Here is a 24,912-nt window from a genome sequence, read left to right on the forward strand (position 1 = left end):
TTAGCGCTTGAAGGTATATCTTTAGATCATGCAATTGAATATTTTAGTTTCTTGTTTTATCACTAGTTTAGTCTATAAAATAAAACTACAAAAAATGGAATTAAGGGGCCTCATATGCTTCATCTTTTCAATGTCTTTCGTGAAAATGATGGAAATGAAAATTGTGCTCAAGTGCTAAAAGAAGAATTACATAGAATGCTTGGCATAAAATATGTGAATGATGAGCATTATTGCAATGTTGTTACTATGAATTCTTTGAATACCCATGATGCTAATGATATGCAAAGCCACAAGCTTGGGGATGCTATGTTTAATGAAGATGATCTTTTTAGTTCCACCACTTTGAATGATCAAATTTATTATGATGAAAGCATGCCCCCTATGTATGATGATTATTGTGATGATATTTATACTATAAAGATGAAAGATGATACAACTTATCACAATTATGAGTGCTGACGTGAGCTGTGCTTCCCTGGCAACGGCTCCAGAAAAGGGCTGATCCTGCAATCTCTAGTGTTAGCTAGACGAATGCTTATAAACAACTAACCTTCTCCTGCAACGGCACCAGAAGAATGCTGATAGCACTCCCCGACAATGAAACTAGAAGAATGTTGTTGATGGCCCACCAGCGCGTGGGTTCGCAGCAGTTTTCGAGGGTAGAGTATTCGACCCAATTTGTAGGTACGCCAGTCACGAGGTGAGAGTATACTCTCAAGTATTAGCAGCTGAATTTGTCAGATTCAATCACACCTGAAAGATTAGTATCTGCAAACACAATAGTAACAGCAAAGTAATATGATAACAACGGTTTCAGAGACGATCTGTTGACGGCAGACTATTCCTAAGGATTGTATCAATGGCGCCTTCGTTGCCGCGTTGACGGAAGTTGTCAATTCCCGTCAACGGCCAGCGATCCAATAGTGTAGCAGGTAGTAGCAGTGTAACGCGCAATAACAGTGGCATGGAACAACAATAGTGACATCAGTAGCAAGTAGCAATAGTAGTAGCAACAGAAGTAGCAGCAGAGCAAGACAAGTATCAGCAGTAGCAACAGTAGTAGCAGTAGAGCAAGACAAGTAACCGCAGTAGCAACAGTAGCAGCAGAGCAAGACAAGTAACGGCAGTAGCAACAGTAGGACAAACTCGTAGGCATTGGATCGGTGATTTGTTTGGATGATATTCATCATGCAACAACTATAACACGAAGAGATATGTGGCTAGCTCCCGTTCGTCAATATGATGTAGGCATGCATTCTGTGAGTCTTCATACGTGCTTAGGGAAAAGAACTTGCATGACATCTATTGTCCATCCCTCCCGTGGAGCAGGGTCCAAAAGGAAACTATGGGATATTAAGGTTCTCCTTTTAATAAAGAACCGGACCAACGCATTAGCACTTGGTGAACACATGAACTCCTCAAACTATGGTCATCACCGGCAGTGGTTCCGGTTATTGTCACTTCGAGGTTGCCGGATCATAATACATAGTAGGTAACTACAACTTGCAAGATCAGATCTAAAACAAAAATATATTGGTGACAAAATAATAATTTCAGATCTGAAATCATGGCACTCGGGCCCTAGTGACAAGCATTAAGCATGGAAAAGTTGTAGCAACATCAAATCTCAGAACATAGTGGATACTAGGGATCAATCCCCGTCAAAACTAACTCGATTACATGATAGATCTCATCCTACTCATCACCGTCCAGCGAGCCTACGAATAGATTACTCACGAACGACGAAGAGCTTCATGGAATTGGAGAGGGAAGAAGGTTGATGATGACGATGGCGACGATTTCCCCTCTCCGGAGCCCAAGACGGACTCCAGATCTGCCCTCCATATGAAGAACAGGTGGTGGCGGCGCCTCCGTATCGAAAACGCGACGAAAACTTCTCTTTTTATTTTTTCTGGGACCAAAGACAACTTATAGAGCTGGAGTTGGGGGCGGCAGAGGCCTGTGGGCCCCACAAACCTGCCCACCGCCACCAGGGGGTGGTGGCGGGGCAGGGGCTTGTGGCCCACTGGCCCACCCCCTCAGGTGGTTTCTGGCGCATGTATTTTTGAGATTTTCTAAAACTGCTCCCCGTAAATTTTCAGGACGTTTGGAGAACTTTGATATCTGCACAAAAATAACACCAAGGCAATTCTGCTGAAAACAGCGTCAGTCCAGGTTAGTTCCGTTCAAATCATGCAAATTGTAGTCCAAAACAAGGGCAAAAGAGTTTGGAAAAGTAGATACGTTGGAGACGTATCAAATACCCTTTTACTGAACAATGATCTTTTAATGTGGAAACAATTCGTAGTGTTCAAGTCTTTTACGATACTCCCACTACTATTGATGAGAATAAATTTCCTTATGTGGAGAGTAGTAAAATTTCCATGCTTGTGAAAAGAATGCTTTAGAATTCATTCATGATGCTACTGAAAATTATTATGAGAGAGGATCACATGCTTCTACATATTGCAATAATATCAAGCTTCTTCTCCATGTGTTGAAACTTTTGAAGTCATGCTTGTTTTATCTTCCTATGCTAGTTGATTCTTGCACCAATAAATTGTTTGATCACAAAATCCCTATGCATAGGAAGTGGGTTAGACTTAAATGTGCTAGTCATATGCTCCATGATGCTTCCGTTATGTTTCAATCCTTATCTTTTATGTGAGCATCATTGAAATCATCATGCCTAGCTTGAAAGGCATTAAAGAAAAGTGCTTGTTGGGAGACAACCCAATATGTATCCTTACTGTTTTTGTGTGTTCACATGATTAAGCTACTGTATTAATCATGTTTTATTGCCTTAGTTTCAATAAAGTGCCAAGTAAAGCCTTTATGATTAGTTTGGGTGATAGTTGTTTGATCATGCTGAAAAAGACAGAAACTTTGCGGTCACGAAATTATTTTTCATTCCTGTCCAGAGAGATATATTGAGCTGATTCTTTTTTCTGCTGACTTATATACAAATTTCCTTAATTGTCATAATTGTTTATGAATTTTTGGAGGTGCAGAAGTATGGTTAGCATTAAGATCATTATAGACTGTTCTGTTTTTGACAGATTCTATTTTCAATGAATAGTTTGCTTGTTTTGGTGTTTCCATAGATTATATTTGAGTAATATATCTTGTGGAAATAGTAAGATACAGTAGGAATTGTGTGAAAATAATTATGAGTCTTGTTTTGACAGTACCCAAGTGATTGATTTGCTCGTTATCATACTAACCCATCTCACGAAGTTCCATTAAGTTTTGTGTTGTGAAGTTTTCAAGTTTTGGGTAGAGTTTCGATGGACTATGGAACAAGGAGTGGCAAGAGCCTAAGATTGGGGATGCCCAAGGCACCCCAAAGCCATATTCAAGGACACAAAAAAGCCTAAGCTTGGGGATGCCCCGGGAAGGCATCCCCTCTGTCGTGTTCAATCCATCGGTAACGTTACTTGGAGCTATATTTTTATTCACCACATGATATGTATTTTTCTTGGAGTGTCGTGTGTTATAGGAGTCTTTTCTTTTTGTTTTGTCTCCATCATCCTTGATGCACACCTTTTTGAGAGGGGCATGCACTCATCGTGAATTTGCTAGAATACTCAATGAGCTTCACTTATATCTTTTGTGTTAGGCAATTTAGCTCGCATGTGTTTCACTTATATCTTTTGAGCTAGATAATTTGGCTCTAGTGCTTCACTTAAATATTTTTAGACCATGGAGGTGTCATATTTTGTAGAAATAAAAACTCTCGATCTTCACTTATATCTTTTTGAGAGTGCTCTCTCTAAGTAACTTGGTAATTGGCGTGTGCTATGAAATTGGTCCTAAAAATGATAGGCATCCAAAGAGGATATAATAAAAACTTCCATATTCATGTGCATTGATGTGTAAGAGAAGTTTGATTCCTCACATTAGTTTTGAGATATGGATATGGTAATATTACAGTCTTGTTAGTAGGGTGTTGTGAATCTAGAAATACTTGTGTTGAGGTTAGTGATTCCCGTAGCATGCACGTATGGTGAACCGCTATGTTAGGAAGTCGGAGCATAATTGATTTATTGATTGTCATCCTTTGTGTGGCGGTCGGGATCGCGCGATGGTTAACACCTACCAACCCTTCCCCTAGGAGTATGCGCTTAGCACTTTGTTTTGATTACTAATAAAAACTTTTGCAATAAGTATATGAGTTCTTCGTGACTAATGTGAGTCCATGGTATAGATGCACTTTTACCTTCCACCATTGCTAGCCTCTCTAGTACCGCGCAACTTTCACCGGTGCACAAACCCACCATATACCTTCCTCAAAACAGCCACCATACCTACCTATTATGGCATTTTCATAACCATTCCGAGATATATTTCCATGCACCTCCCACCGTTCCGTCTCATGACTTGTGCCGTCACTTTCATATTGCCTTTGCATGATCGTAAGATAGCTAGCGAGATGTTTCAACGTCATACGCTAAGCTCGATCGTTGCACATCCCGGTACACCGCCGGAGGCATTTCCTATAGAGTCATCATTGTTCTAAGTATTGAGTTGTGAGTAAATAAAAGTGTGATGATCATCATTATTAGAGCATTGTCCCATGTGAGGAAATTAAAAAAAGAGGCCAAAGAGCCCAAATAAAAAAAATGATGAGAGAAAAAGAGAGAAGGGACAATGCTACTATCTTTTTCCACACTTGTGCTTCAAAATAGCACCATGTTCTTCATGATAGAGAGTCTCTTGTTTTGAAACTTCCATAAACTAGTGGGAATTTTCACTATATAACTTGGCTTGTATATTCCAATCATGCGCTTCCTCAAAATTGCCCTAGGTCTTCGTGAGCAAGCAAGTTGGGTGCACACCCCCTAGTTTTCCTTTTGAGCTTTCACACACTTATAGCTCTTGTGCATCTGTTGCTTGGAAATCCATACTCATTCACATTGATATATATTGATGGGCATCTCCATAGCCCATTGATACGCCGAGTGAATGTTACCATCTCCTCTTTTTGCCTCCCAACCTCCACCACACTCTATTCCACCTATAGTGCTATATCCATGGCTCACGCTCATGTATTGCGCGAGAGTTGCAAAAGTTTGAGAAAGTAAGAGTGCAAAAACAATTACTTGGCCAATACCGGGGTTGTGCATGATTTAAATTCGTTGTGTAGGGATGATGGAGCATAGCCAGACTATATGATTTTGTAGGGATAACTTTCTTTGGCCTTGTTATTTCAAAAGTTCATGATTACTTTGCTAGTATGCTTGAAGTATTGTTGTTTTCATGTCAATAGTAAACTATTGTTTTGAATTTTACGGATCTGAATATTCATGCCACAAGAAAGAATTTACAAAGGAAAAATATATTAGGTAGCATTCCACATCAAAAATTCGGTCTTTATCACTTCCCTACTCGACGACGAGCAGGAGTTAAGCTTGGAGATGCTTGATACATCTCCAACGTATCTATAATTTTTTATGGTTCCATGCTATTATCTTGTCAACTTTGGATGTTTTATATGCATGAATATGGTAATTTATATCTTTATTGGGACTAACCTATTAACTCAGTGCCTAGTGCGAGTTTCTGTTTTTTTTCGAGTTTTTGACCTTTTTCAGAACGGAGTCCAAATGGAATAAAACTTTCGCGATGATTTTTTTGCACCAAAAGAGACCCCCGCATCTTTGGAAGAAGGCGAGAAGAGCCACGAGGGAGTCACAAGCCTAGGAGGCCCGCCCCCCTAAGCCGGGCCTAACAGGCTTGTGACCTCCTCGTGGGCCCAACCGACGTAATTCCACCGTCATAAATTCCTATAAATACGGAACCCCCCCAAAAGAAACCTAGATCGGGAGTTCCACCGCCGCAAGCCTCTGTAGCCACCAAAAACCAATCTGGAGCCCGTTCCGGCACCCTGTCGGAGGGGGAATCCGTCTCCGGTGGCCATCTTCATTATCCCGGTGAACTCCATGACGAGGAGGTAGTAGTTCTCCCTCGGGGCTGAGGGTATGCACCAGTAGCTATGTGTTTGATCTCTCTCTCGTGTTCTTGAGATGTCTTGATCTCGATGTACCGCGGGCTTTGCTACTATAGTTGGATCTTATGATGTTCTTCCCCCTCTCCCTTCTTGTAATGAATTGAGTTTCCCCTTTGAAGTTATCTTATCGGATTGAGTCTTTAAGAACACTTGATGTATGTCTTGCACGTGTCTATCTGTGGTGACAATGGGATATTCATGTGAGTACTTGATGTATGTTTTGGTGATCAACTTGCGGGTTTCGTGACCTCGGGAACCTATGTATATGGGTTGGCACACGTTTTGACTCTCCAATAGAAACTTCGGGGCACTCTATGAAGTTCTATGTGTTGGTTGAATAGATGATTCTGAGATTATGTGATGCATATCGTATAATCATGCCCACGGATACTTGAGGTGACAATGGAGTATCTAGGTGACATTAGAGTCTTGGTTGATGTGTGTCTTAAGGTGTTATTCTACTACGAACTTTAGGATAGATTGAGCGGAAAGAATAGCTTCGTGTTATTTTTACTACGAACTCTTGTATAGATCGATCAGAAATAATAACTTTGTGGTGGTTTCGTACCCGACAATATTCTATTCGTTTGTTCTCCGCTATTAGTGACTTTGGAGTGACTCTTTGTTGCATGTTGAGGTCTAGTTATATGATCCAACTATGTTATCATTGTTGAGAGAACTTCACTAGTGAAAGTATGAACCCTAGGCCTTGTTTCCACGCATTGCAATACCGTTCGTGCTCGCTTTTACTATTAGTTACCTAGCTGTTTTTGTAATTTCAGATTAAAAAAACCTATATCTACCACCCATATTGCACTTGTATCACCATCTCTTCGCCGAACTTTTGCACCTATACAATTTACTATTGTATTGGGTGTGTTGGGGACACAAGAGACTCTTTGTTATTTGGTCGCAGGGTTGCTTGAGAGAGACCATCTTCATCCTACGCCTCCCGCGGATTGATAAACCTTAGGTCACCCACTCGAGGGAAATTTGCTACTGTCCTCCAAACCTCTGCACTTGGAGGCCCAACAACGTTTACAAGGAGAAGGTTGCGTAGTAGACATCACTTGCCCACAGCTAAAATTGGGAAAAGTCTAAGTTTTTATTTGGTCAAGTAGGTTAATGAACCCCTAGAGATATTTCGGATCCTACAAGTGGTATCAGAGCTTTGGTCTCCGTTGCATTGATTTGACAACCGAGGAGAGTATGGTGTCTAGTTTGGCAAATTAGCAGAGTAGAGGTCCATACTTTGATGGTACAAACTTTGCTAGTTGGAAGCATAAGATGAAAATGCATATTCTTTGTCATAACTTTGTCGTTAGGGCTATTTTCGTGTTGGTTTGCAAGGTGAATTCTTTGGTAATGTAAGGGAGCCCGATCATGAAGCAATCCCAGAAGAATTTAAGATGTTGCAATACAACGCTCAAGCATGTGACATTCTATTGAACTGGCTATGCCCCGAAGAGTTCAACAACATTTGTCGTCTTGAGAATGCATAGGAAATTTTGGATACTTTAGTTGATATGCACGAAGGTACCAAATCCGTTAGGGAATCTAAGTTGGATGTGCTACAAAGTCATCTTGACAAGTTCAAGATTAAGGATGGTGAAGGGGTCGCTGAGATGTACTCTAGGCTTGCTCTCATGAAAAATGAGATTGCCAGCTTAGGAAGCAAAGAAATGACCGACACATTCATCATCAAGAAGATCCTTAGAGCCTTCGATGGAAAGTATGACACCATGTGCACATTGATCCAAATGATGCCAAACTACAAATATCTCAAGTCAACAGAAGTCATTCGAAGTATTATTGCTCACAAAATGTCACTCAAGGACAAAGAAGAGCTTCATAACAAGTCAAGCGGTGCTTACAAATCTTCAAGCGACATACCCGCTACTTCAAATGACAACCTTGTCACCAATGAAGAGATAATCCTCACGGTCAAGAAATTTAACAAGTTCTACAAGAGTGGAGGCAAATAGAGAAGCTCTGACTCAAGATATGAAGAGAAACGTTCATCTCGTCATGGCCGAAACTACTACAATTGTGGAAGGCCCGGACACTAGTCCAATGAGTGCTTGCCCCCCCCCCCCCCCGAAATGAAGGGAAGAGTCACCTAGAAGAAGAATATCAAGAGACGAGTCATCTAGAAGAGAGAGGAGAAGTAGAGAAGATCGTTGTGAATGATGACCTTCCCGGAGAAGCAAGGAATCGAACAAGAAGGACAAGTACACCAAGAGCCACTGAAGAAGAAGACATCAAGCTGATGTTGGTGAATGGGTATCCAGCTCCGAGTTTGACAACTAATCCGAGAGAATCTACCACTCCAACTCTGACTATAGTCAAGATGAAGGTGTCGCCGGTCTTGCTCTCGTATACTACAACTTCTATGACATATTTGGTTCACCAAATGAAGGGATTGGAAACTCCTTCATGGCTAAAGTCCCCAAGGTATCACACTCCAAGTACTTTGACTTTAATAGTGATGAGGATGACTTACTTGGAGATGATGACTTGTTCTTTGATAAAACTAGTGATATCAATCCAAATGAACTTGATGATAGTCATGCTATGCAAGATAAGTCGAGTGATGATGATAAGAAGGAGATTGAGCATCTAACTAAAGAATTAAGCACTCCTACGTTACCCCATGAATCTACTCTAAAAGATATTAGAGGGCTTACAAGAACTCGTGAGAAGCTACGCTTCGAGAAGCTGAATTTATAGCAAGAGCATGAGACTATAAAAGCAATCAATGATGATCTTTGAAAGAATAGTTCTTCTTATCTAGTCAAACGATTACTCTTGTCTACTTTTGTTCCACGAGTTAAATCTAAGCAAACTAGTAACAAAGGCAAGAAAGTTTCGTCATCTGGTAACAACAACATTAATGCTAAATCTAATGATGTTGTTGCTAGTAGGTCTGTTGATTCCTCTAACGATTCTCTTAGCCAAGTTACACTTAAGACATAAAAAGGTTTATTGAAAGGAATTACAGAGATAGGTGTCTTCAAGAATCTTATCGGAAGTAAGCAGTTCGAGGACATTGTATGTGATACTTGTGATGTGTATTGGGTTTTCCGTGAAGAGGAACGGGTTATCGCAGCACAATATGGGTAAGTATTTCCCTCAGTTATGAAACCAAGGTTTATCGAACAAATAGGAATATCAACCACAACTGTCTTCAACGGCTGTACACAAAGAGAATAAACAACTTGCACCCAACGTGGGCAAGAGGGTTGTAAACCCCCTTGGTCTCCTTATTTGCAACCGTATGAGGTGTGTAGATAATTGTAGATGATTGTAAAATGAAAAATAAAATAAAAGCAAATTAATGGAAGAAAAGTATTGGAGGTTTTAGCAATATGTTGTGAATAGGCCCGGAGGACATACTTTCCCCTAATGGCATCTCTCACGAAAATAACACGCGGTGGCTAAACAAACTACTATTGGAAATTGATAGAAGAGCGGATAGTTATGCGATTTTCATGGCAATGTTCATGTAAATATAGGCATCACGTCGATAAACAAATAGGCTATTTCTGCCTACATCTATTACTATTACTTCAATTCAAGATCGCTTCTATGGTTGCCTCTCTACGTATTAAGTTCATGAGAAATGAAGTAATGCTTGGAGTAAGATGACATTATGTAGACAAAGTAAACTCAACCAATATGAATAAACCCCATCGTTTTACCCTTAGTAGCAACAACACAAAGATGCAACTTGTCCCCTTCTGTCACTGGGATATACAAACTCGCTAGGTTGAACCTACTACAATGCACCTCTCGCACCGAAGAAATATCGATCTAGTTGACCAAACTAGTTCAACACATCAGAGAGAATTACAAAGCTATCATAATCATGCACATAAGAATCATATTATGTATCAGAGGAGACTCAAATATTTATCATAAATAATCTGAACATAAACCCACAATTGATTGGATCCCAACAAATGCACCGTACAAAAGAGCTACATCATATGGATCAAAGCGAAGATGCGATGATCATTGTATTGAAGATCAAAGTGAGAGAGATTGCCATCTATGTACTGGCTATGGACTGTAGGTATCTCATGAACTACTCATACATCATCATGAGGGAAGAAAGGTCGATGAAGAAGTCATCCATGATCGATCCCTACTACTGCAACTAAAGACCTTCCAACGGCGCCAGAAACAAGCGTGTTGACGTGAGACTATTCTTGTCTTGATACTCCTTAGCAACGGCACCATGAATCCTTCTGCTACGGCTACGCCTTTAGGGACTTCCTTGGCAAATATGCAAAGGATTCCCCCGTGGCCTTGGAGCCTTGCGTTGGTGTTCCCTCGAAATGGAAAGGGTGATGTAGCACAGTGGCGGTAAGTATTTCCCTCAGTTTTGAGAACCAAGGTATCGATCCAGTGAAGGATTGTCACAACTACGTGCACAAACACAAAGAGCTTGCACCCAACGCTATGAAGGGCTTGTCAATCCCTTATAGATTGTTTGCCAAGTGAGAACTGAAAGCAAAAAGAAACAAAGCAAAGTAAAAGCGAAAGTGGAAACGATAGTTGTGAATAGACCCGGGGGCCGTAGTGTTCACTAGTGGCTTCTCACAGGAAAGCAAGTAGACGGTGGGTGAACGAATTACTGTTGAGAAATTGATAGAACCGAGCAAAGTCGTGACGTTATCTAAGGCAATGATTATTTCTATAAGCATCACGTCCAAAACAAGTAGACCGATACTTTCTGCATCTACTACTATTACTCCACACGTCGACCGCTATCCAGCATGCATCTAGTGTATTATGTTCATGAGAACAGAGTAACGCCTTAAGCAAGATGACATGATGTAGATGGACAATCTCATATCTATGATAAAAACCCATCTTGTTACCCTTGATAGCAACAACATGATGCGTGCCTTGCTGCCCCTTCTGTCACTGGGAAAGGTCACCACGCGGTATGAACCCAAAACCAAGCACTTCTCCCATTGCAAGAATCATAGATCTAGTTGGCCAAACAAAACCCAAGACTCGGAGAGACTTACAAGGATATCAAATCATGCATCTAAGAAATCAGCTAAGACTCAAATATATATCATAGATAATCTAATCACAAATCCACAATTCATCGGATCTCGACAAACACACCGCCAAAGAGGATTACATCGGATAGATCTCCATGAAGATCATGGAGAACTTTGTATTGAAGATCCAAGAGAGAGAAGAAGCCATCTAGCTACTAACTACGGACCCGTAGGTCTGAAGTGAACTACTCACGAGTCATTGGAGGGGCGATGATGTTGATGTAGAAGCCCTCCAACTCCAAAGTCCCCTCAGGCAGGGCACCGGGAAGGGTCTCGAGATGAGATCTCGCGGAAACGGAAGCTTGCGGTGGCAGAAAAGTGTTTTCGTGGATTCCCCTTTTTTCTAGATTTTGGGGAATATATAGGCGAAGGAGCTAGGTCAGGGGGCGCCAGGGAGGCCACAAGCCTGGTAGCCGCCGCCCCCTGGTGGCGGCTACAGGGCTTGTGGGACCCCTGTGGCTCTCCTGCCTTGGCCCTCAAGTCCCTTGATCTTCTTCCGTTCTGGAAAAATTTATTTCAGGGATTTTATTCCGTTTGGACTCCGTTCGAAAATCTGATCTGAAAAGAGTTAGAAACACAAAAAAAACAGGAACTGGCACTTGGCACTGAATTAATAAGTTAGTCCCAAAAAAGATATAAAAGGTACATAAAACATCCAAAGTTGAAAAGATAACAACATGAAACCATAAAAGATATGGATACGTTTCAGACGTATCAAGCCTCCCCAAGCTTAACTCCTGCTCGTCCTCGAGTAGGGAAGTGATAAAGAATGAATTTTTGATGCTTTCATGCTACCTAGCATAGATGTCCTTTGTAACTCCTCTTATGTGACGTGAATGTTTAGATCCATTAGATTCAAAACAATAGTTTGCTATTGATGTGGAAACAATAATATTTCAAGCAAACTAGCAAGGTAATCATGAACTTTCAAAATAACAAGTCCAAAAGAAAGTTATCCCTGCAAAATAATATAGTCTCGCTATGCTCTATCATCCTTTCACAACGAATTTAAATCATGCACAACCCCGGTATTGGCCAAGTAATTGTTTTCACACTTTTACTTTCTCAAACCTTTTCAACTCTCATGCAGTACATGAGCATGAGCCATGGTTTTAGCACTATAAGTGGAATGGAGTGTGGTGGAGATTGCAAGACAAACAAGGAGAAGATGGTCACATTAACTAGTCATACCAATGAGCTATGGGGATGCTCATCAATAGATATCAATGTGAATGAGTAGGGATTGCCATACAAATGATGCACTAGAGCTAAGAGTATGTGAAAGCTCTTAAAGAAAACTAGTGGGTGTGCATCCAACTTGCTTGCTCACGAAGACCTAAGGCAATTTTGAGGAAGCCTATCATTGGAATATACAATACAAGTTATACAATGAAAATTTCCCACTAGCTATACGGTGGTGACAAAACGAGAGACTCTCAATCATTAAGATCATGGTGCTTAATAAGCACAAGTGTGGAAGGATAGTAGCATTGTCCCTTCTCTCTTTTTCTCTCTTTTTTTGGTGGGCTCTTTGGCCTCTTTTTTTTGGTGGGCATCTTTGGCCTCTTTTTGTAAATGGGCTTCGCTGGCCTCTTTTATTTCGTCACATCGGACAATGATCCATCAATGATGATCATCACACTTACAACTCAAAACTTAGAACAATGATGACTCTATATGGAATGCCTTCGGTAGCGTACCGTGACAATGATCTAGCATGGCATAGACATTAATGGAAACATCATGCTAGCTATCTTACGATCATGCAATGGAAATGTAGAAGTGGTGGCACATGTCATGGTGGTAGTTGCATGGCAATATATCTCGAAATGACTTTGAAAAAGCCATAGTACGTAGGTATGGTGGCTGTTTTGAGGGAGGCTAATGGTGGGTTTTGTGCACCGGCGAAAGTTGCACGGCACTAAGAAGATAGTGATGGTGGAAGGTGAAAGTGCATCTAAACCATGGACTCAACATTAGTCATGAAGAACTCATATACTTGTTGCAAAATTTTTAGTAGTAGTCGAAACAAAGCATTCAACGCATACTCCTAGGGGAAGGGTTGGTAGGTATAAACCATCGCACGATCCCGACCGCCACACAAAGGATGAAAATCAATAGACTAATCATGCTCAGACTTCATCACATAGCGGTTCATCATACGTGCATGCTACGGGAATCACTAACTTCAACACAAGTATTTCTAGATCCACAACACCTTACTAGCATAACTTCAATATTACCAGAACCACAACTCAAAACTAATTGAGATGAATCAAACTTCTATAACTATTCAATGCACATGAAGGTGGAACTTTTCATATCCCTTTGGATAACTACCCCTTTTTGAGACTACTTTCATAGCATAGATCAACTACCAAGCCGCGCGATTCCGTGCTCTAAAAGATATAAGTGAAGCACATAGAGCAAAATCAACTAGCTCAAAAGATATAAGTGAAGCACATGTGAGCTGAATTGTCTACCAAAGGATATAAGTGAAGCTCGACAAAATCACGGTGAGTGCATGTCTCTCTCTCTAGGTGTGCAGCAAGGATGATTGTGACACAACAAAAATAAAAGACTCCTACGATACAAGACGCTCCAAGCAAAACACATAACATGTGGTGAATAAAAATATAGCCCCAAGTAACGTTACCGATGGATTGAAGACGAAAGAGGGGATGCCTTCCGGGGGCATCCCCAAGCTTAGGATTTTACGGCATCCTTCAATCATCTTGGGGTGCCTTGGGAATCCCCAAGATTGAGCTCTTGCCACTCTTTATCTCTTTGTCCATAAGAACTTCACCCAAAACTTGAAAAATTCACAACACGAAACTTAAACAGAAACTCGTGATAACATTAGTATAAGAAAGCAAACCACCACTGCCTTAGGTACTGTAGCAAACTTAAATTCTACTTATGTTGATGTTGGGTTACTGTATTTTCAATATTCCATGGCTAGTACCCCCCGATACTATCCATAGTTACATCAAAATAAGCAACCAACTCAACAAAAACAGAATCTGTTAACAGGAGACCAGTCTGTAGAAATCTGTATACTTCGTATACTTCTGGTACTTAAAAAATTCTGAAACATTACGAAAGTCTGAAGAATTTGCGTAGGAATCAGAAGCAAAAATAATCAACTCAAAAGCTATTACAGAAAAAAATGAAAGTTCTTTTCGTGAGCACAAATTATCTGTCTTTTCCAGCATGACCAAACGATCATCCCCAAGACTAATCATAACGGTTTTGCTTGGCACAAACGCAAAAAGGAACACAAAAAACACAATCATAACAGAATTATGAAAGTGTGGAAAACACAAAACAGAAGGAAAAAGGATAGATTCGTTTGGTTGCCTCCCAACAAGCGCTATTGTTTAACGCCCTAAGCTAGGCAAAAGGTGATGAAATCACGTATAGTCATCTTTGGTGCTCAAACCATAAGTAGCCCTCATCATAGATTCATAAGGCAATCTTATTTTCTTTCTAGGAAAATGCTCAATGCCCTTCTTTAGAGGAAATTGAAATCTAATATTCCCTTCCTTCATATCGATTATAGCACCAATAGTCCTTAGGAAAGGTCTACCAAGAATAATGGGACATGAAGGATTGCAATCTATGTCAAGTACAATGAAATCCATGGGTACATAGTTCTTATTTGCAACAATAAGAACATCATCGATCCTTCCCATGGGTTTTTTGACAGTAGAATCCGCAAGATGCAAATTAAGAGAACACTCTTCAATCTCATGAAAACCAAGAATATCACATAAAGACTTTGGAATCGCGGAAACACTAGCACCCAAATCACAAAAAAGCATTGCATTCATAGTTTTTTATCTTGATTTTGATAGTAGGTTCCCACTCATCATGAAGTTTTCTAGGTATAGAGACTTCTAGTTCGACCTTCTCTTCAAGAGATTTCATCATAGAATCTACGATATGCGCGGTAAAGGCTTTGCTTTGGCTATAAGCACGTGGAGAGTTTGCAATGGATTGCATCAAGGAAATGCATTCAAACAAGGAGCAACTATCATAATTGAATTCCTTGAAATCCAAAGTGGGAGTTTCATTACTACCCAAAATTTTGATTTCTTCTACTCCACTCTCCACACCTTTATCATTAAGATAGGTGGGCTCCGAATCATTGGGGCATTTTTCAACCAAAGTGGATTCATGATTTACATCACTAGAACGCACCCTTTTAAACCATTCATGCCTAGCGCAAATTTGGGCGGTTCTTTCTTTGCTCTCATTCATGGAGACACGCATAGCTTTTAAAGTTTCATCCAAGTTGACCTTGGGAGGAGCACATCTAACTTTCAAAGCATCAATATTACAAGACATCCTATCAACGCTCTTAGCCAAATCGTCTATTTTGAGTAGTTTTTCCTCAATGGACGCATTGAAAATCTTTTGAGAGTTGATGAACTCTTTGATATTACTCTCTAGATCAGAGGGTAATTTGTTGTGATTTCCATAAGTGTTGTTGTAGGAATTTCCATAATTGTTAGATGAGTTACTAGGAAAAGGCCTAGGAACATTGTTTCCTCTAAAAGCATTGTTGTTGCCAAAATTGTTCCTACCAACAAAATTAACGTCCAAACTAGCGTTGCTTCTCTCAATCAAGGAAGATAGTGGCATGTCATTAGGATCTAAAGTAGCATTTCTACTAGAAACCAAATTCATCAACTCTTCCATCTTAGCACTAAGCGAGTTAATTTCTTCTATAGCGTGTACCTTTTTGCTAGCAGGTGACCTTTCAGTGTGCCACTGAGAGTAGTTGGTCATGATATTGTCTAGGAGTTTTTTAGCGTATCCTAACGTGATTTCCATGAACGTTCCACCTAAGGCGGAGTCCAAGATATTTTGAGAAGCAAAATTCAAGCCAGCGTAAAATATTTGTATAATCATTCACAAACTCAAGCCATGAGTGGGACAATTTCTAATCATTAACTTCATCCTCTCCAAAGATTGTGCAACGTGTTCATGATCAAGTTGCTTGAAATTCATGATATCGTTACGTAGGGAGATGATCTTAGCCGACGGAAAATACTTGGATATGTAAGCATCTTTGCACTTATCCCAAGAATCGATACTATTTTTAGGAAAAGAAATAAACCAAGTTTTTGCGCGATCTCGCAACGAGAAAGGAAAAAGCTTCGACTTAATCACGTCATTACCCACATCTCTTTTCTTTTGCATATCGCAAAGTTCAATGAAGGTATTGAGATGGGATGCGGCATCTTCACTAGGAAGGCCAGAGAATTGCTCTTTCATAACAATATTCAACAAAGCTGCGTTGATTTCATACGATTCGGCACTAGTGGCGGGAGCAATCGGAGTACTAATAAAATCATTATTATTGGTACTCGAGAAGTCGCAAAGTTTGGTGTTTTTAACCATGATGACTTCAACAAACAAACAAGCACACACGCAAGCAAGAAAACCGGCAAAAAGGCAAAAGGCAAAAGAAAACGACAAAGGAGAAAGGCAAAGGAAAACGGCAAATGTGGAGTGGAGGAGAGGAAAACGAGAGGCAACTGGAAAAAAAGGTAAATGCAAGAGATGAGTTTGTGGCACCTACTTGGATAGATCTCTCCTTTCCCGGCAACGGCTCCAGAAATACTTCTGCTACTGCAAAAAAAGACCTTCCAACGGCGCGAGAAACAAGCGTGTTGACGGGAGACTACTCTTGTCTTGATACTCCTCAGCAACGACACCGGGAATCCTTCTGCTACGGCTACGCCTTTAGGGACTTCCTTGGCAAATATGCAAATGATTCCCCCGTGGCCTTGGAGCCTTGAGTTGGTGTTCCCTCAAAGCGGAAAGGGTGATGTAGCACAGCGGCGGTAAGTATTTCCTCAGTTTTGAGAACCAAGGTATCGATCCAGTGAAGGATTGTCACACGTACCTGCACAAACACAAAGAGCTTGCACCTAACGCTATGAAGGGGTTGTCAATCCCTTATAGATTGTTTGCCAAGTGAGAACTGAAAGCAAAAAGAAAGAAATCAAAGTAAAAGCAAAAGTGGAAACGATAGTTGTGAATAGACCCGGGGGCCATAGTGTTCACTAGTGGCTTCTCTCATGAAAGCAAGTAGACGGTGGGTGAACGAATTACTGTCGAGCAATTGATAGAACCTCGCAAAGTCGTGACGTTATCTAAGGAAGATTACATCTATAGGCATCACGTCCAAAACAAGTAGACCGATACTTTCTGCATCTATTACTATTACTCCACACGTCGACCGCTATCCAGCATGCATCTAGTGTATTAAGTTCATGAGAACAGAGTAACGCCTTAAGCAAGATGACATTATGTAGATGGACAATCTCATATCTACGATAAAAGCCCATCTTTTTACCCTTGATTGCAACAACACGATGCGTGCCTTGCTGCCCTTTTTGTCACTGGAAATGGTCACCACACGGTATGAACCCAAAACCAAGCACTTCTCCCATTGCAAGAATCATAGATCTAGTTGGCCAAACAAAACCCAAGACTCGGAGAGACATACAAGGATATCAAATCATGCATATAAGAAATCAGCAAAGACTCAAATATATATCATAGATAATCTGATCACAAATCCACAATTCATCGGATCTCGACAAACACACCGCCAAAGAGGATTACATCGGATAGGTCTCCATGAAGATCATGGAGAACTTTCTATTGAAGATCCAAGAGAGAGAAGAAGCCATCTAGCTACTAGCTACGGACATGTAGGTATGAAGTGAACTACTCACGAGTCATTGGAGGGGCGATGATGTTGATGTAGAATCCCTCCAACTCCAAAGTCCCCTCTGGCAGGGCACCGGGAAGGGTCTCCAGATGAGATCTCGCGGAAACGGAAGCTTGCGGTGGCGAAAAAGTGTTTTCGTCGATTCCGCTATTTTTTCTGGATTTTAGGGAATATATAGGCGAAGGAGCTAGGTCAGGGGGGCACCACGGAGGCCACAAGCCTGGTAGCCGCCTCCCCCCTGGTAGATGCTACAGGGCTTGTGGCCCCCCTGTGGCTCTCCTGCCTTGGCCCTCAAGTCGCCTAATCTTCTTCCGTTCTAGAAATATTTATTTCGGGGATTTCATTCCGTCTAGACTCCGTTCCAAAATCAGATCTGAAAAGAGTCAAAAACACAGAAAAAACAGGAACTGGCACTTGGCACTGAATTAGTAAGTTGGTCCCAAAAAAGATATAAAAGGTACATAAACATCCAGAGTTGACAAGATAACAACATGAAACCATAAAAAATTATAGATACGTTTGAGACGTATCAATCCCCCTCCGACAAAGTGCCAGAATAGAGCTTTAGATGGCCTCCCGTCGGAACTGAGACTTGCGGCGACGTAAAAAGTGTTTCGGGACCTCCCCCGATGTTCTTAGGGTAGATGGGAATTTATAGGCTAGAGAACAAAGTCGGGAGAGCCATGAGGAGGCCATAAGCCATCAGGCGGTGCACCCTATTAGCTTGTGTGGCCCTCGTGCACCTTCCCGCGTCCTTCCGATGCTCCACGATCTTGTTTTCGTCCATCAAAAATCAAAAACATTTCGAGGTCAATTGGACTTTGTTTGGTACTAAAAACATGAAAAGTGGAAAACACGCAAAAAACAGCAAGTGGCACTTGGCACTGGGTCAATAGGTTAGTGCTAAAAAATAATATAAATTGGTAGGTAAGTATATAAAAGTGTTCTAAAATGATAACACAATAGCATGGAACAACCAAAGATTATAGATAGTTGGAGACGTATCAAGCATCCCCAAGCTTAAAACGTGCTCATTCTCGAGTAGGTAAATGATAAAAATAGATTTTTTTATGTGGCATACTATCCATGATGTAATGTTATGCATGTATGCTCATTGACAAACGATGAATTCACAAATATAAAATTAGCACTATTTATAGGTGTAAGCAGCAAAACAATTATTTTTTCAAAGTGTACGATGCTCAATGATTGCTTCACCCCTATTCATCTTTAGTATATTAGGTGTTGGAAATATGCCCTAGAGGCAATAATAAAATGGTCATTATCATATTTCCTTGTTCACGATAATCGTCTATTGTTCATGCTATAATTGTATTAACAGGAAACAATAATACATGTGTGAATAAATAGATCACAATGTGTCCCTAGCAAGCCTCTAGTTTGCTAGCTCGTTGATCAATAGATGATCATGGTTTCCCAATCATGGGCATTAGATGTCATTGATAACGGGATCACATTATTGGGAAAATGATGTGATGGACAAGACCCGATCCTAAGCATAACACTAGATCGTATTGTTCGTATGCTAAAGCTTTTCTAATGTCAAGTGTCTTTTCCTTTGACCGTGAGATTGTTCAACTCCCGGATAACGTAGGAGTGCTTTGGGTGTATCAAACTTCATAACGTAACTGGGTGACTATAAAGGTGCACTATGGGTACCTCTGAAAGTGTTTGTTGGGTTGGTACGAATCGAGATCGGGATTTGTCACTCTGCGTGACGGAGAGGTATCTCTGGGCCCACTCGGTAGAACATCATCATGAGCTCAATGTGACTAAGGAGTTAGTCACATGATGACGTGCTATGGAACGAGTAAAGAGACTTACCGGTAACTAGATTGAACAGGGTATAGGTATACCGACGATCGAATCTCGGGCGAAGTTCTATACCGACAAACAAAGGGAATTGTATATGCGATTGATTGAATCCTTGACATCGTGGTTCATCCAATGAGATCATCGTGGAGCAAGTGGGAGCCACCATGGGTATCCAGACCCCGCTGATGGTTATTGGCCGGAGAGGTGTCTCGGTCGTGTTTGCGTGTCTCCCGAACCAGTAGGATCTACACACTTATGGTTTGATGACGCTAGGGTTATAGGGAATTGTTATACGAGGTTACCGAAAGTTGTTCGGAGTCCCGGATGAGATCCCGGACGTCACGGGGAGCTCCGTAATGGTCCGAAGGTAAAGATTGATATATAGGACGGATGGTTTTGGACACCGGAAGTCTTTTGGGCATCGCAGGTAACGTACCGGGACCACCGGGACCACCGGAAGTGGCCCCGGGGGTCCACCGGAAGGGGGCCACCACCCCGTGAGGCTAGATGGGCCAAGTGCGGGAGGGAACCAGCCCGTAGGTGGGCTCGTGCGCACCCACACTCAGCCCATGGCGCAAGAAGAGGGGAGAGGGGGGAGCCCCTAGTGCAGGTGGGCCTAAGGCCCACCAGGAGGGTGCGCCAACCCTACTCCCCTCCTGGGCGCCGCACCTCCTCCCATGTAGGGCTTCCGCCCCTCCGAGGAGAGGGAAACCCTCAGGAAGGCGCGTCCCCTCCCTCCCCCTATATATAGTGGGCACTTTGGGTTGTTGGAGACACCAATCTTCCTCTCCTTCGGCGCTGCCCTGCTCTTCCTTCTCCTCCTCTCTGCCGGTGCTTGGCGAAGCCCTGCCGGGAGACCTCGTCTCTCCATCGACACCACGCCGTCGTGCTGCCGGAGATCTTCCCCAACCTCTCCCTCCTCCTTGCTGGATCCTTGCTGACCGAGCTGCACGTGTGTGGAACTCGGAGGTGCCGTGGTTCGGCACTAGATCGAAATCACACCGTGATCTGAATCGCCGCGAGTACGACTCCATCAACCACGTTCTAGCAATGCTTCCGCTTAGCGATCTTCAAAGGTATGAAGATGCACTCACCACTCTCTCGTTGCTGGTCTCTCCATAGGAAGATCTGAATATGGCGTAGGAATTTTTTTGAATTTATCCTACGTTACCCAACAGTGGCATCCGAGCCAGGTTTTCTATGCGTAGATTCTATGCACGAGTAGAACACAAAAGGTTGTGGGTGATGATTTGTCAATTTCTTGCCGCTACTAGTCTTATTCTTTTCTAGCGGTATTGTGGGATGAAGCGGCCCGGACCGACATTACACGTACGCTTACGTGAGACTGGTTCCACCGACAGACATGCACACCGTGCATAAAGGTGGCTAGTGGGTGTCTGTCTCTCCTACTCTAGTCGGATTGGATTTGATGAAAAGGGTCCTTATGAAGGGTAAATAGCTTTGGCATATCATCGTTGTGGCTGTCACGTAGGTAAGAAAGCGTTCTAGCTAGAAACCCAAATCAGCCACGTAAAATTTGCAACAACAATTAGAAGACGTCTAACTTGTTTTTGCAGGGTTTGACATGCGATGTGATATGGCCAAAGTTGTGATGTTGCATGTATGATGTATGAGATGATCATGTTATTGTAATAGGTTTCACGACTTGCATGTCGATGAGTATGACAACCGGCAGTAGCCATAGGAGTTGTCTTAATTTATTGTATGAGATGCAACGCCATGTGCTTACTACTTTTACTTCAGTGCTAACGGTTAGCTACAGTAGTAGTGATAGTAGTAGTTGGCATGACGACTTCACGGAGACACGATGATGGAGATCATGATGATGGAGATCATGGTGTCACATCGGTGACAAGGATGATCATGCGATGCCTAAAGAAGGTGATCAAAAGAGCAAAGATGATAATGGCCATATCATGTCACTATATGATTGCATTGTGCTGTTTATCATGTTTTTAATCTTATTGCTTAGAACGACGGTAGCATAATAAGATGATCCCTCTTAAAATTTCGAGAACGTATTCCCCTAAGTGTGCACCGTTGCGAAGGATCGTTGTCTCGAAGCACCACGTGATGATCGGGTGTGATAGATTCTAACGTTCGCATACAACGGGTGTAAGCCAGATTTACACACGTGAAACACCTAGGTTGACTCGACAAGCTTAGCATGTACAGACATGACCTCACATACAAGAGACCGAAAGGTCGAACATGAGTCGTATAGTTGAATACGATCAGCATGAAGTTGCTCACCATGGTGACTAGTCCGTCTCACGTGATGATCGGACACGGGTTAGTCAACATGGATCATGTATCACTTAGATGACTAGAGGGATGTTCATTTAAGTGGGAGTTCATACTTAATTTGATTAAATGAACCTAATTGTCATGAAGTTAGTCTAAAAGTTGTCTTTATAAATATTGTAGATGGCCAACGTCAACCTCAATTTCAACGCATTCCTAGAGAAAAACAAGCTGAAAGATGATGGTAGCAACTATGCGGACTGGGTTCGCAACTTGAAGCTCATCCTTGAAGCAGCTAAAAAGGCTTATATCCTTGATGCGTCGCTAGGTGACCCTCCCGCTCCCGCAGCAGCCCAGGACATTCTAAACGTCTGGCAAACGCGGAGTGATGACTACTCTCTGGTTAGGTGTGGCATGTTATACAGTTTGGAAACGGGGCTCCAAAGGCGTTTTGAACAACACGGTGCATATGAGATGTTCCAAGAGCTTAAACTAGTTTTTCAAGCTCATGCCCGTGTCGAGAGATATGAAGTCTTCGACAAGTTATTTAGCTGTAAGATGGAGGAGAACAGTTCTGTCAGTGAGCACATACTCAAAATGTCTTGGTTACACGATCGTCTGACTTCACTTGGAGTCGAACATCCGGATCATGCTATAATTGACAGAATCCTCTAGTCTCTCCCACCAAGCTACAAAGGTTTTGTGCTGAACTACAACATGCAAGGGATGGAGAAGACCATTCCTGAGTTGTACTCGATGCTCAAGTCTGCAGAAGTAGAAATCAAGAAAGAGCATCAAGTGTTGATGGTCAACAACACCACTAGTTTCAAGAAGGGCAAGGGTAAGAAGAACTTCAAGAAAGACGGCAAAGTCGTTGCCGCGCCCGGTAAGCCCGATGCCGGGAAGAAGAAAAATAATGGACCCAAGCCTGAGACTGAATGCTTCTATTGCAAGGGAAAAGGTCACTGGAAGCGGAACTGCCCCAAACACTTAGTGGACAAGAAGGCCGTCAACGTTAAAGGTATATGTGATATACATGTTATTGACGTGTACCTTACCAGCGCTCGTAGTAGCTCCTGGGTATTTGATACCGGTGTTGTTGCTCACATTTGCAACTCAAAGGAGGAACTGCGGAATAAGGGGAGACTGGCCAAGGACGAGGTGACGATGCGCGTCGGGAATGGCTCCAAGGTCGATGTGATCGCCGTCGGCACGCTACCTCTACATCTACCGCCGGGATTAGTTTTAATCCTTAATAATTGTTATTTAGTACCAGCTTTCAGCATGAATATTGTATCAGGGTCTTGCTTAATGCGAGACGGCTACTCATTTAAGTTAGAGAATAATGGTTGTTCTATTTATATGAGTGATATGTTTTATGGTCATGCTCCGCTGGTCAATGGTTTATTCTTGATGAATCTTGATCGTGATGTTACACATATTCATAGTGTGAATACCAAAAGATGTAAAGTTGAGAATGATAGTCCCACATACTTGTGGCACTGCCGCCTTGGTCATATCGGTGTTAAGCGCATGAAGAAGCTCCATACTGATGGACTATTAGAGTCTGTTTACTTTGAATCATTTGACACATGCGAACCGTGCCTCATGGGCAAGATGACTAAGACTCCGTTCTCAGGAATAATGGAGAGAGCAACCAACTTATTGGAAATAATACATACTGATGTGTGTGGTCCAATGAACGTTGAAGCTCGCGGTGGCTATCGTTATGTTCTCACTCTCACTGATGATTTGAGTAGGTATGGGTATATCTACTTGATGAAGCACAAATCTGAGACGTTTGGAAAGTTCAAGGAATTTCAGAGTGAGGTCGAGAATCAACGTGACAGAAAAATTAAGTGTCTACGATCTGATCGTGGAGAAGAATATTTGAGTCACGAGTTTGGCACACACCTAAGGAAGTGTGGAATCGTTTCACAACTGACGCCTCCTGGCACACGGCAACGCAACAGAGTGTCTGAACGTTGTAATCGCACTTTATTAGATATGGTACGATCTATGATGTCTCTTACCGACTTACCGCTATCATTTTGAGGATACGCATTAGAAAGTGCAGCATTCACTTTAAATAGGGCAGCGTCTAAATCCGTTGAGACGACACCGTATGAACTATGGTTTGGCAAGAAACCTAAGTTGTCGTTTCTTAAAGTTTGGGGCTGCGATGCTTATGTGAAGAAACTTCAACCAGAAAAGCTCGAACCCAAAGCGGAGAAATGCGTATTCATATGATACCCTAAGGAAACTATTGGGTATACCTTCTATCTTAGATCCAAAGGTAAAACCTTTGTTGCCAAGAACGGATCATTTCTAGAGAAAGAGTTTCTCTCGAAAGAAGTAAGTGGGAGGAAAGTAGAACTTGATGAGGTAATTACACCCCCTCTCGAACTGGAAAGTAGCGCAGCGCGGGAAATTGTTCTTGTGGCGCCTGCACCAACTGAAGAGGAAGTTAATGATAATGATCATGAAGCTTCGGATCAAGTTACTACTGAACCACGAAGGTCCACAAGGGCACGTTACGCACCAGACTGGTACGGCAACCCTGTGATGGAAATCTTGTTGTTGGACAAAGGTGAACCTTCGAACTATGAAGAAGCAATGGCAGGCCCGGATTCCAACAAATGGCTTGAAGCTATGAAATCCGAGATAGGATCCATGTATGAGAACAAAGTATGGACTTTCGTGGACTTGCCCGATGACCGGCGAGCCATAGAAAATAAATGGATCTTCAAGAAGAAGACTGATGCAAACCGTAATGTAACCGTTTATAAAGCTCGACTTGTTGCAAAGGGTTTTCGACAAATTCAAGGAATTGACTATGAGGAGACATTCTCTCCCGTAACGAAGCTGAAATCAGTCCGAATCATGTTAGCAATTGCCGCCTTTTATGATTATGAAATTTGGCAAATGGACGTCAAAACGGCGTTCCTTAACGGGAACCTTAAGGAAGAGTT

The sequence above is a fragment of the Hordeum vulgare genome, chromosome 7H (assembly GCF_904849725.1).
Source record: "Hordeum vulgare subsp. vulgare chromosome 7H, MorexV3_pseudomolecules_assembly, whole genome shotgun sequence".
Lineage (NCBI taxonomy): Eukaryota > Viridiplantae > Streptophyta > Magnoliopsida > Poales > Poaceae > Hordeum > Hordeum vulgare.